This window comes from Vulpes vulpes, chromosome 3 (genome assembly GCF_048418805.1).
Source record: "Vulpes vulpes isolate BD-2025 chromosome 3, VulVul3, whole genome shotgun sequence".
NCBI lineage: Eukaryota > Metazoa > Chordata > Mammalia > Carnivora > Canidae > Vulpes > Vulpes vulpes.
This window is the reverse complement of record NC_132782.1, coordinates 5236327-5250438: the sequence shown is the minus strand read 5'-3', so window position 1 is coordinate 5250438 and position 14112 is coordinate 5236327. Positions and strand designations below refer to the sequence as shown.

General features: G+C 38.8%; 1 protein-coding gene across 29 annotated transcripts in view; it reads right to left on the bottom strand.

The window, feature by feature from the left end:
• The window catches only part of PKP4 (plakophilin 4), a 235546-nt gene that overhangs the window by 189160 nt on the left and 32274 nt on the right, over window positions 1-14112 (bottom strand). For 3 of the 29 annotated variants that reach the window (XM_072751595.1, XM_072751597.1, XM_072751598.1), the window contains exon 2: window positions 3190-3248. The exons of 22 other annotated variants lie outside the window; for them this stretch is intronic. The gene's annotated coding sequence lies outside the window, so the exon portion shown is untranslated. Of the gene's footprint in view, window positions 1-3189; window positions 3249-8018; window positions 8250-14112 lie in introns of those variants that run through there. 4 more of the 29 variants (XM_072751604.1, XM_072751601.1, XM_072751599.1 and 1 more) reach the window with 2 other exon arrangements.

Genomic DNA, 14112 nt, shown 5'->3' with positions numbered 1-14112 from the left:
GAAGGGAGACAGTGATAAATCCTGGGAAACACATGGATGGCTGTTGGTCTTACAGGCGAGGCTAAGAAGCCTGACCCTGTGTGATGCGCAGCAGTACTCCAACAAAATATTCAAGCAGGAGAATGATATCACTTTTATATCTCAGGAAGATCACTTTAGCTACTATGTTAGGCTGGCTGGGAAGAAGAGAGGGCAGGAGGCCTTACTGGGAGCATATCCTAACAATTCAGGTAGGAAGAAAAATACAAGTGGGAATTGGACTGAGACTACAGGTTTGAGAAATCTTTTTTTTTTTTTTAATTTTTTTTAAATTTATTTATGATAGTCACACAGGGAGAGAGAGAGAGAGAGGCAGAGACACAGGCAGAGGGAGAAGCAGGCTCCACGCACTGGAAGCCCGATGTGGGATTCGATCCCGGGTCTCCAGGATCGCGCCCTGGGCCAAAGGCAGGCGCCAAACCGCTGCGCCACCCAGGGATCCCAAGGTTTGAGAAATCTTACACAAGTCAATCAAACAAAGATAGCTGACTGGACATGGGGACAGCAGAAAAAGACAATTTAAGGATGCAGAAAAAGACAATTCAAGGATGAACTACGGTTTTGTCCGGTACCATGATGAAACTAGAGAACACGAGAGGCAGAGCCAATAAGGACTCTCAGTTTGGACACACCAGGTTTGTAGACCTGATGGGTCACTCTGAGGGAGGCCAGCAGAAAACCAGAAAGGACCTAATCGAGATCCACAGCTTCATCAGCTGCTACAAATTGCTTTTGCTCAGCCGGATTCAAGGCCCAAAGTGGCCAACTCTACAAGAGTAGCTCCACAACCCAGGGGGACCCTAGGTCAACAACACAGGAAAGCTGGTTCAATTGCATACACGCTATCATGGTCTCCATGATTGAAGTAAGCCAGAGATTGCTTAGGAGACACATGTGTGGGGAGAAAATGGAGGCCAATACCACTTGCAGGTTTATGCTGCTAAGTTAAATAAGGACTGTTGTTTCTGTTGCTTGGGGAAGGAAAACATCTATGAACAGGGAAGCCTTTTGTGCCTTTTCTTTATGAACTCACGTTTTAATAAGAAAGGGTTATCTTGGGATCCCTGGGTGGCTCAGTGGTTTAGCGCCTGCCTTCGGACCAGGGCATGATCCTAGAGTCCTGGGATCGAGTCCCACATCAGGCTCCCTGCACGGAGCCTGCTTCTCCCTCTGCCTGTGTCTCTGCCTCTCTCTCTCTCTCTCTCTCTCTCTCTCTCTCTCTGTGTCTCTTGTGAATAAATAAATCTTTTAAAAAAGAAAGGGTTATCTTTATTTTTCTACTATACACGTTTATCAAAAACAAAAACATATTTGTAAGACAAAAATAAAAATTTCTGCATGCTTAGTAACAGACCTTGACTGGTATAATCAACTAGGTTGTCATCACTGGCAGTTTATCAGGATGACTGCTTTCTCTAAAGAAGCAACTGAGCTTACCAGGGCCTTCAAGTTTGCCACTGCGCTATGGGTGTGTGCACCGCACTGCGGTTAGAATGTTCCAGCTTCTTGCAGTAGAAAGAGAAATGATAGAAGTGCTAAAAATAGAATAATCAGGAAACAAACATGCAAAAGTAGTCTGCCCTGATTATTCATGAATGTAAAACATACTAAATTACCTTATATACTAACCCTACAAGTGCCAACAACTTACTGTGGAAGATGACTTTCACAACTACTTTCTCTAGCATTAGTTTAATAATTTGTACTAACGTTTCTGTAAGATTAGCATCTGACTTCTGATATATACTAGATGCATAATAATAGAATCATAAATTGCAAATTCAAGTCTGGAGAGGTGAGACTTTGATCAATTCATGCATTCTGTACTTTAAACTCTGAACCTCTATACTTTTTATGTTCGGATATCCTTCATTTTATTCAAGAAAACTAGACAAATATATGGGCAAGGGCATTTTTTAACTTGGTTCATGCATTACCAAATTTTTTTCCAGAAATAATTAACCTCATTTGTAACTAAGTAGTTGAAGAACAAGTATTAAGACAATGGCATGATTTAGAACACAATGCCATGAAGTCAGGCCACTGAGCTTTCAAGCTGTAGTAGGGGTCAATGATGCTCTGCTCTGTCACCACACAAATATAAATTTTCCTTTAGGCTAGTGGACAAATGACCAATTATCCTTTAGAATTATCAGAATGCTGACCTCTGCTATTCTAACTTAAATGAAGATATGTGTTAAATATTACCTGGCCAGGGGCACTTGGGTGGCACAGTCAATTAAGAGTCAGACTGTTGGTTTCAGCTCAGGTGATGAAGTAAGGGTTGTGAGATTAAGCCCCGCATCAGGCTCTGAGGTCTGTGGGGAGTCTGCCTAAGTTTCTCTCTCCCTCTTCCTCTGCCTCTCTCTCTTTCAAATAAATACATCTTTTTTTTAAAAAAAAATCTGGTCAAAATTCAGTGGTGTTATGATTTCTCTAGAGCTAGAGATACAACTGGGTCACACAAGGAATGAACTTCTCCCAAGAACAAGCTCAGAAACTGAGCAAGGTCGGTCAACAGCATGTTTCACGACAGAAGGTGGGGACCGGAAGGGGCAGGTTGCTCAGCAGGGAGGCTGCTGGGCCCGCTGTGCATTAAGTTTGGGGGTGGCGGGCTGGAACAATGCCTGTTTGGGTTGGCAGTTAGGCAACCTCTTAGCATCTGACTTCTGATATATACTAGATGCATAATAATAGATTTAAATAATTTAAATAATATAATTTAAGAGCAACGTACACATCTACAGTGCTGATGTAAAAGGGGCTCATTTTCTAATTTTTAAAAAAGCCCAATAGATCATTTGGTCATATGCATTTAAAATGAAGTTTCCAAAGGCTTCTCTCTTAACCACTACTATAAACTGCTCAAACATGTAGGAAATCTAAAGTGATTGTTACTTTGGACCCCTGAAGGCACCCTTTCATGTCCCTTTCATGTAAGGTAATTTTACTGTTCTTATTGTACATGCTTACATACTTTTGGATTCAGGAGCACTGAGCTGATGCACTAGCCCCATGGGCTCAATCCATGGGCAGGCAGCTCTGCTCTTTTCTGTAGCCACAGGCTATGATGTTACCATTACCACCTGTGATGTGGAAAGTCAAGTGGTCAGGAGAGGCAGAGCAACTGGATCTCCCCAACTTTCCTACCTCTAATGAAAAATCCATTTACAGTCCTTCCACCGCTGGCACAGGGGCAACAGCATTATCTGAACAAAAGGAGCAAGAGTATATTTAAGAGCAAAGCAAAGCAGAGTAAGTTCCAGAACAGCCTAAGACTGCCCTATCTATCAACCTATTTCCACGGCTTATCCGTGCAGTATCCCCAGATATTAAAGAAGTATCCTGGAGGAGATGGCTATATGGCCAACATCAGAATAAACCAGATTCCCAGTGATTTTTAGCACTAAATTAATGCTGAAAAGAAAAATGCAGCCCAAGAAACAAAATTACTATTCACAACACAATTAACATTTCTGGAACACTAGGTAAAAACTGGTAACATACAGAATCTATCACGAGAATGCAGTGAAGACTGTAAAAATGTTTTTTTATATCTGAGGAGGTTTTTTGTCCATCTCAAATCACCTACACCTTCTAATTTTATATTCACATTCATTTAAAAATGTGTGAAAAGCTGCACAATTTAGAATCTTCTCCCTCTCCCCTTTTTGCCCATCCTCACATTGCCTCAAGGCAGTCATCCATTCATTTTTTTTTAAATTAGGTGAGAGCTAAGACTTTTTTTTCTCCTTCCCCATAATCCTTTTCTGCCACACTCCACATCTAAGTTTATACAATATTCAAATGTAAAACATCAGATGAACTTTTGAGTACTATAACCCAAAACTTTTGTTTGTTTTTTGGGCTTTTGACTACACACCAAATAGGCAATATTTATTGGCATTTTAAACACTGACATAGCACTTGAAATAAGGTGTCTGGTCTCCATCTCTGAAAAGTTAATGTTATAACAGCAACATCAGCAACAATCTATTGAACACTTCCCATAAGTCAAATCGTAATGAGCACTTTACACACAATTCATTTAATCTTCAAGACAAAACCGAGGCACAAGTTAACCCTGGTTCATAACTGCTGAAAATACAGAAGCGAGAAGTTAAATAACTTGCCCTAAGGTCACACACCTAGCAAATGAAACAGTCTGGATTCAAGCCCAGGTCTACCTGTCTCCTAAGCTCTTTCCGTAAGTTTCCAGTAAAACTGAGAGACCATTTTTAAAACCACAATGTAAAGAATTGGATTTTTTTTTTTTAAGAGAAGGTAGCTTTTCCTCAACCAGCACTTATTTTCTCCATGTGCCTTATATCTAGCATTGGGCAAGCAAAAGCAAAGAAACTAAAGAGGAGTTGAAAACGTAGACAAGAGGGAAGGCAACTAGGAACTTTAAACTAGGCAAAGAGCCAGGGAAAACGGAAGGGCATTCAAAAATGCATAAATGCAAAGATAGCCCAACACAGAATAGCAAAAGTTAGCCAGTCCTGTAGTCAGTTAAAAAATATGTTCAAACTGATATCCATTTACCATAATGAAAGGTTAAAAATACAAACAACTCTCTTAAAAAAAATGTGTCTATCTTTAATGGCTATACAGAAGTCTATTATATGATGTATTAACTTAATATTTAGATTTATAGTTTTTAATACTCTAAACAACTCAGCAGAAAACAATCTTTGTCCTTTTGAGTGATTATTGCCTTTCAGCACATTAGAAGTCACGGACCAAATGTACTTTTTTAAGGCTACTGATGCTTAGTGCCAATTTCCTTTCCAGAACACTTGCAGCAATGTGAGCTCAACTCAGTGAACCTCATCTGTACAAGGTTCTATTCATTATTGCCAGTCTTTGTGAGTTTGAAAAAAATGATACTATTTGGGTTTAATAGTTACAACTAAAACAGCAGAACTTAAAACAAAATAACGGCTATTTATTTCATCTCATTCAGTTAAAAAAAAAAAAACACAAAAACCCCTAAAGGTAGGAATTATTCTGACATCACTGATAAGGAAACAGGTTCAAAGCAGTTTAAATATTTGTTTAAATTTAATGGACAAGCAAATAGCAAAACTAAAACTTCTACTTGCTTTAAAAAATAACTGTTTACTTACAAATTATAAGAAATATTAAATGCATTATATCTATAATGAGAATATTTAGCACCTCAAAAAAGTCTGCGGTTTTGTTTAAAAAATTTATTTAAAAATATAAATTAAAAAATGAAGTAATGAAAGTAATCTGCTATGATGTTTTAAAGTGTTTTTACTATCTGTGATTGCCTAGTTTAAATATTTTATTCTATAAGAAACCATCCTTAATGTTATTAATCATCACTTCAGACTTATCAGATTCATAATTTCATCTGATTTCAAATAACTAAGATATATATTATTTTAAAAGATTTATGTATCTTAAGGAGAGTGAGTCTGAGTGAGCTGAAGGGCAGGGGGAAGAGGGGAAGGGAGAAAGGGACAGAGGGGGAAAAGTGAGAGAAAGAGAATAAATCCTCAAGCAGATTCCTCACTGAGCACAGAGCTCTATGCAGGGCTCAATCTCAGGACCCTGAGATCATGACATGAACTGAAATTCAGAGATGGCTGCTTAACCAACTAAGCCACCCAAGCACTCCGTAAGGTATTTTTTAAGTCACTTATTTAAAGTATCGCAAGGAACTTTCTAGTTCACAGAGTATTTTTGGCACAGTTGATATTTCAAGTGAACTTTAGGTAAGATTGTATAAAGGTTACAGTTTTTGCTACTAAGATATCTTTTTTGTTTTAAACAGAACTCATTTCCTCCTCTACAATTTGAAAAAACAATTTTAGTGCTGAGATGAAATGATTTTCAGGATGCACATAATGGAAATATATAACCTCTTGTCCTAGAGTGCTGAAAACAGAGCAAATGCCTAAAGTAGTATAATAGACGAGTATCTTGAGTTGAAGTATAATGAGAAATATGCTGAGTGCAAACAGCTTTTCCCTCTTCATCAGGGAATCGTTTAAAGTTCCTAAATTTTAAAAAGAAAATGATCCAATTTTTATAATGGCAAGAGTGTGCCTACTTCCTGAAGTCTGAAAATGTCAGACTTATTTTAAATAAATCTTGCACCCCTGAATTCCATTCTCTTCTTCCCAAAAGACCAAAAAATGTTGGCAGCACAATCAATAATCACATGGAAGAATGAAAGAAGATTGAGAGAAGGGATCTCAAGGGGCAAGGAAAGAGGAAATCAATGGTCAGACCTCGACTGAAACATCAGGAAGTGTGCTGACCAATGAGCCGGCACATACAAATCATAAGACCAGGGTCAACCATTGCTCACTGTCAGCATTAAATGCTTGACATCTATAGGGACTAGAGACCTTCTGAGCCCTTCACAAGTCTCCAGATTTGCTAACCTCATTATATAGTTGAATTTATCCCTTGACATGCAGGAATGTCAGGGATCCCTTCACGCCCTTGATGAGGGTTACTCAGGTGCAATGACATTCAATTGTGAAGCAAGCCTAGAGAGCAACCAACCCAGTCTGGAGCAGGAAGACAGGGTTGGCCCAAAGACTGTGGGTCAAAAGAAAACAGTGAAACTCACATATCTGCTAGACTGACTGTCATATGGAAAATGGTACTAAGAGACTAAAGAAGGGTGTGGAAAGATTCAGCCATAAATCAAAACTAAAGTAAGGAAACAGAAAATGAAGAAAGCATTTCCACCGGAGGATAAATACTTCTCCAGAAGGAAAAAGACTGGGGATTCCTGGGTGGCTCAGCGGTTTGGTGCTTGCCTTCAGCCAAGGGCCTGACCCTGGAGACCCGGGATCGAGTCCCATGTCGGGCTCCCTGAATGGAGCCTGCTTCCCCTCTGCCTGTATCTCTGCCTCTCTCTCTTGCTCTGTGTCTCTCATGTATAAATGAATAAAATAAAATAAAATAAAATAAAATAAAATAGAAAGAAAGAAAGAAAAAGACTATTGGGCTCACTGATGGATGACATTTACACAGTGTAAATAATGTAAACAATGAATAGTGATTTTATTTTAAATACTTGTAATTTATCAGTATTAGAAAAATGGAAAGAGGGTAAAGAGGTATAAATTTTCACTTACATTTAAAAAAAGTAAGTAGATAACGTCTTATATTATTCGATAAATGGTATAACCACGTTATTTAGAAATGAAGAGATAAATATCAGGAAAAGTAGCTAAAATAATTGAAAGCGTATGCCTCTGGGGAAAAGAACAAGGCAAGAGGATTACCCTAATTTATTATATGCCTTTCAATATTATTGAACTATATACATAACTGATAGAAGAATTTTTAAAAGTTCAAACAGAAACCAACATTAAAAACAAAGAGTTTAGTAAATATATGTTATTAGGTAGGGAGAAAATAAAGATTATTTATAAAGACTGCATATGCAGCATGCATAATCCCATTTTTCATAAAGAATCAAAACCAAAAGGTTATTTTTAAACAGTAAGATTTCTGATAGTCTTTTAAAATGTTTCCATATTTTTTACTGCAAACATATAGAAAATTTTTTTAAGAAGGAAGAAGGTAACTTAAAAAGCAAATGGGAGGCAAATAGCAGAAAATGGAACTAAGAAATAGGAGTTGGAGGGGCACTTGGGTGGCTCACTCGGTTAAGTGGCAGACTCTCGATTTAGGCTCAGGTCATGATCTCGATTTGGGGCTCCTGGGATGGAGCCCGGGGACAGGCTCCTTGCTCAGCAGAGAGTCTGCTTAAGATTCGCCCTTCCTCTCCCTCCCTCTGCCCCTACCGTGCCCCCTACTAGCCAAACCCCCACCCCCACCCTGTACTCTTTCAAATGAATAAAATCTTAAAAAAGAAAAAGAAATAGGAGTCGAAAAGATAAAAGGAGACACAGAAAAACAAAGTATCCTAAGAGGCAAGGGAGGAAGACAAGACATGTCCCCAGGGAGCGGGAAGTCACTAGTACCGAATGCTGCCCTGCTGGGCAAGATGAAGCAGAACTAACTTCAGTTAGGAGAAGAGAATCTTCCTAAGCTGAGCAGAGAGAGGAGCCGGAGCAAGAGGGGGCAGCACTGGGCCCCGGGCCATGGAAGGTACCAGAGCGCAGGCCTGCTCGCAGGAGGGAGGCACGAGGGCAGGCGTCGGGCTGCTGAAATCCGGCGAGACTTGTTGAAGAGAAGGCGGTGAAAGGAAGTGACTGAGGATAAGAGAAAAGATATCGCAGTAAAAAAAACAAAAACAAAAACAAAAAAACAAAAAAAAAACTTTGAGTAAATTATTATTATTATATTATTATTTTGGCTTTTAATTTTTATACACCTTAGTTCCTATTCAGTGCCTGTTTACATTCTGCCATTTGGCCCAATAAAAACAAAGAACCCAAAAGGGCTCTGGCCATCCATCATGGATGCTGACAACTCTGAATCCTAATGTTAAAAGGGAAGAACTTCACACTATCACTAATGTGTAAGCCAAAAGTTACCATTATTCACAAGGATACTCGACCACTTTAAAATAGCTACCCAAGGGGCACCTGGAGGCTCAGCGGCTATGCATCTGCCTGGGCTCAGGTCATGATCCTGGGGTCGAGTCCCACTCCCTGCTCAGCAGGGAGTCTGCTTCTCCCTCTCCCTTTGCCCCAACCCCCAACTCATGCTCTCTTTCTCTCTCAAATAAGTAAAATCTTTAAAAAATAAAATAGTTACTCTATAATGCTGTACAAGTTGATTAACAAGGCCGGCATACTTGAGAACATGTTCAAAATTAACAGAATTCTTCATAAATTATAGTTAAATTTTAAACTAAAGGTAGAGTTTTAAATCTCACTTAGCAAATTCTTCTGAAAAAAAGCAGGATGCTGAACAATACGTTTGGTATAAGCCATTTTGATTTTTTAAAGTATTGTAAGAACTGCTGTACATCTAACACTGGCTACATATTAGAATCACCTAGGGAACTATTAAAAATACCAACACCTGGGTCCCACCCCCAGCGATTCTGGTTTATTTGGTCTGGAACATGGCTTGGGCATTAGAATTCTTGACATCCCTCCCTGGCCCTCTAGCCTCCAAAGAGAGAAGTTCAAAAGGGTTGGTGTTCAGAATTTTTCATTTAATGCTTTGTACAATTCTATACTGCTTGACTCCTGAAATAATTGGAATGTACTACCTTCTATAGTTTAAATAGAAGTATTTCTGTTAAAAAAATTAACCAAAGAAATGTCCCTTTCTAAGGTTTTAAATTAAATAGGGAAAATACTTCTGAATTATGTCACAATGCTCACTTTTCTGCTACAGGATGTTTTAGAAAACATCAGATTTTGTGTACTTGTAGTACAAAGGTGAATAAGAGGCAGTGTGGGCACATCTGAATGGGAGAAAAGGTATGAGACAAATGCTGAGGGGCTTCATATGCCCTCCGTGGGTTCTGGCTTTACTATGAAGGCTTTTAATCAGGGCCATGACACGATGTGGACTCCAGAGGAAGGAAAGCTTAATAGTGAAATGTAAAAAAAAAAAAAAAAGTATAAAAGAAGAAAATGTTGGAAAACATCTTTGAAGCCCAGGAGTAGGGAAGAACTCAGTACCTACTTGTCATAAGGCAAAAAAAAAAAAAAAAAAAAAAAAAAAAGAACAAAATGAACCACCCCCCATTTTGATTGCGTATTTTAAGTATTTCTTTTCAAAGGATAAAGTATACAGCCAGATGAGAGATTAGCAGAATTTTGCAATACCCTGATAGGGGACTAATATCCGGAATATGACAATATCCCTCAAATCAACATAAGAAGTTAGGAGCCCCAACAAATCTACTAATAAAAAAATTATAGAAGAGGATATCCAAAAAGTCAAGTAGATGAATAGATGATGAGGTTCACAAGTAGGGAAATAGGTATTTTATATCTGATAGACTGGCAAAAGTTAGAAAGCTGTACCACATGTTGGTGGGGTGTGGGGATATATAGATGGATGCAGCCATCCCAGGGACCATCAGACACTGCCGATGCCGATTAAATGTACTTATAGTCTATGACAGAGTGATCTGCATAGTTCCAAAACAAATCATGCAGGTTCCAGGGGATTTGGATCTCACTTTGTGATGGTGTGGAGGTGGAAGCAATCTACATCCCTATCAGTGAAGAAGTAGAGAGGTAAAATTAGATGAATGTATATCATAAAATAATCAGCTGCAGTCAGAACCAACAAGCTGGGGCACCTGGGTGGCTCAGTCAGTTAAGCAACTGCCTTCAACTCAGGTCATGATCCCGGGGTCCTGGTATCAAGCCCAGCATCTTGACTCCCTGCTCAGTGGGGACCCTGCTTCTCTCTCTCTTCCCATCTTTGCTCTCTCTTGCTATCTCTGTCACTATCTCTCTCTCTCTCCCTCTCTCTCTCAAATAAATAAACAAAATCTTAAAAAAAAAAAAAACCAACAAGTGAATATTCACACAGGCCCAGGGACAGCTCTTTAAATGAAATTGCTGAGTGAAAATATTAGCTAAATGAGAATAATACCATTTATGTAACAATTTACATAATATAAAATATATACTATATAAGAGTACATACAGTAAAAAACCCCCACACTAAACACATAAGTGCCTATGCTAGTGTGTGTGGGGGGTGGTATATATAGGAGATAGATAACAGGGAATAAATAAAACACTGGCTTGGCCCAGTCCAATGATGACAAAGTATCACCAACTGAAATGTATGAACAACTCAACCCTCACTTCAGTCCAATTACTACTAAATAAAAATTAGCAATGCAAACAAAGTAGGGAGAATAAATAAAAGTGAAAACAACAAATGAAAGCAGTTTCACTATTCTTCTAGGGTGTCCACTACTGAAAATCCAAAACTTCAAGCCCTCTTCCAAACAGATTAGACAGATGTTGAAAACCATTCCCTGCATGGGTTCCTAGAGAACACTGCTATTTGCACTTCTTTCTCCCGGAAAAATGTTTCAGTATTCCAACTTGTTATCACCCATTTCCAAATTTCAGTCATCTAGGACACATCAGCTATTATCGCCACTTAACGCCCAACAGCAATTTTTATAGCCATTAAAAGCAGAAATTTGGGGGCACCTGGCTGGCTCAGTGGGTAGGGCATGTAACTCTTGATCTCAGGGTCATGAGGTCAAGCTCCAAACTGGATGTGGAGAAAAAAGAACAGAATTTGTTACAAGTTTTTTGAAAATCTACAAAAAATACTATGTTTTAATCTCCTCAAAAAATGCTATTATGTTTTCCCTTGTTTTTGTTTTTAGATTTTATTTATTCACTCATGAGAGACAAGAGAGAGGCAGAAACACAGGCAGAGGGAGAAGCAGGCTCCCTGCAGGAGCTTGATGAAGGGCTTGATCCCAGGGATCATGACCTGAGCCAAAAGCAGAAACTCAACCACTAAATGACCCAGGTGCCCCTCCCTCGTTTGTGTGTGTGTGTTTGTTTTTAAAGATTTTATTTACTTGAGAGAGACAGCATGAGCAGGGGGAGGAGGCAGAGGGAGAGAGATAAGCAAACTCCCCATTGGGCAGGGAGCTCAATGAATGAGCTCCATCCCAGAACCCTAGGATCATGACAGGAGCTGAAGGCAGCCACTTAACCAACTGAGCTGAGCCACCCAGGTACCCCGTGTTTTTCCTTGTATTATCACATTTGCTCTCTCTCCAGAGTTTTTAAAATTTGAATTGGTAACCGTGTCTGTTATCACAGAGGTACCAGAAGCCTAGAAGGAAAGAAAGGTGATCAATTAATGTCCTAGATCCTCTCAAATATCCTAGGTAGATGCCATCTGGTATTAATGATTTGCACATCTTTAAATTGACTGACAATATTTTAAATAAATCTAACTCTTTAATCTACTATCTCTAATTTGTCCATTTAAAAATACAATTTGAATAAACAACTAAAAAAATAAAAATGTTTGAGAATAAATATTTTATCTCAAATAAAAATTTTAGAATAACATTTCTCCTGTTAATCCTTAATGACCAGCAGCTAAAGAAACAGGATTTATAGTCCTAGTTGCTTTCTTAGAGGAGGTGGCAGGGGTGTGATAAGGGTTTTGGCATGAGAGCCAGACCTGTGAAAGCAAGACCCCACTCATCTCAATGCCCTCCTACTATATCTTCTTAAACTTTTGCTGGACACAATTATATTTTTAACATACATACTTCTTGTCTTCTTTGGTAGACGTAGCTTTAAAAATTATTTCCAGATTCCAAATGGCAAGAAAATTTTGTAAACCATATGAATAACATACGGCTATGTTATATGGATTGAATTTAGTTTCTTATACTCTGAAAAGGGTTAATAAACCTTAGACCTGAGCGGGAAGGGACTCTAAAAAGAGGGCTCTTAGCAAAAAGCCATCTGCCAGCATCCAGCTAAGGCAGGAAGCCAAAGGGTTAGGGAACCCTATATCTGCATTTTGAGTGCCATCATTAGATACCAGGAACATTTTAGAGGATAGAAGATGATTTCAGGCATGCCATACTAAATCCACAAGAGGAACAAAATGCATGCAGCAAAGACAAAGAGACACATCATTTTCCCCTAGCAAGTAATTTTTAGTTTTAGAAACCTGTTGGTCAGGAACACAAGGTGAAAAAGATTAAGATAGTGTGACCACATTAAAACTTCCTTCATAGCTATAAAAGGTGTAACTCTAAGAAGTTACTATAAATAGTAACTCAAAAATGAGACGCCTGGATAAGCTAATATCTGGTGAAATAATATCAGAAGTTTTAAGACAGTACACATAAATTTCATATGCACGACATGGTTTCTGAAGGAAAAAAGTTCACTCTACCTGGATGGGACTTTTTGTTTTAAATGAAACCTCCTTACCAAAAAGAAAAATGTTAAATTTCTGGGTGTACAGAATGTGAACTGAAGAGATTTATCAAAACCCTCAAGTTTAACTCCCTCCAACTGAAGAAAGGAAAAAATAGTAGCTCAGAGAGATGTAATAATGCCTTTCCCAGACCACTAAGGTAGTCCACAGAAATGAAGACAAGCCTACTCTTGAAGGCCTAGTGCCTCTCTCACCTGCTCCTAAATATTTCTAGATAACCTTTGGGATAGCTCTTTTTAAGTAGTCACAGGCCTTGTTCTTTCCCTGACTCAGGAGTGGATTGGAAGTTCTTTCACCAAAGGTATCAAGAATTATGATACTGGTAACACTGCTGTTCTTGGTAGTGACATTCCATCATGCTAAGGAATATTCTATTCATAAGAACTGAATAATAAATTCAGGCCATGCTCTAGGGGGATTACAGAAAGGCATGCATTCCATATCACTGGAGGCTATCTTAAGAACTGTCTACCACATATTGCCATATACTTATACCTGGATATAAGTGAGAGGAGGTAAGTGAGTACCAGAGTCAAGAAAGGGTTGGGGATGACCTCTTTTTCTTTGTGAATGCTTCCTCACATTCTTTATAAGTAGTGGGAAAATATAAGCAATACAGGAAAAAAAAAAAAAAAAAAAAACAGTAGACTGGGTGAATTCAGCAAGGCACCATCACCAAAAAAGCCTCAGTAGTCAGAGTAAGACCAAATGAAGATTCATCTCTGTGGGGAATGAGGAGAAGAAAGCAAAGGGATTCTAGCAGGGATAGCATGTGCTAGAGTGTAAAGAGGATGGTTCCTAGCACACGAATTATTTGTTAAATTTAGCCTTTCTACATTTTTAAAAAGATTTTATTTACTTATTCATGAGACACACACACACACACACAGAGAGAGAGAGAGAGAGAGAGAGAGGCAGAGACACAGGCAGAGGGAGAAGCAGAAGCAGGCTCCATGCAGGGAGCCTGATGTGGGACTTGATCCAGGGACTCCAGGATCATGCCCTGGGTTGAAGGCGGCGCCAAACCACTGAGCCACCCAGGCTGCCCCCTTTATACATTTTTGAAGTTTATATCCTATCTGCATCTTAAACCTCTTCCTCCTCCAAATTTTTATAATTTGGATTTATTAGAATGTAAAATTTGATTTGTAGTGCATGTATAAAGAAATCTGTAGGATCACACAGACAATGGTTAGA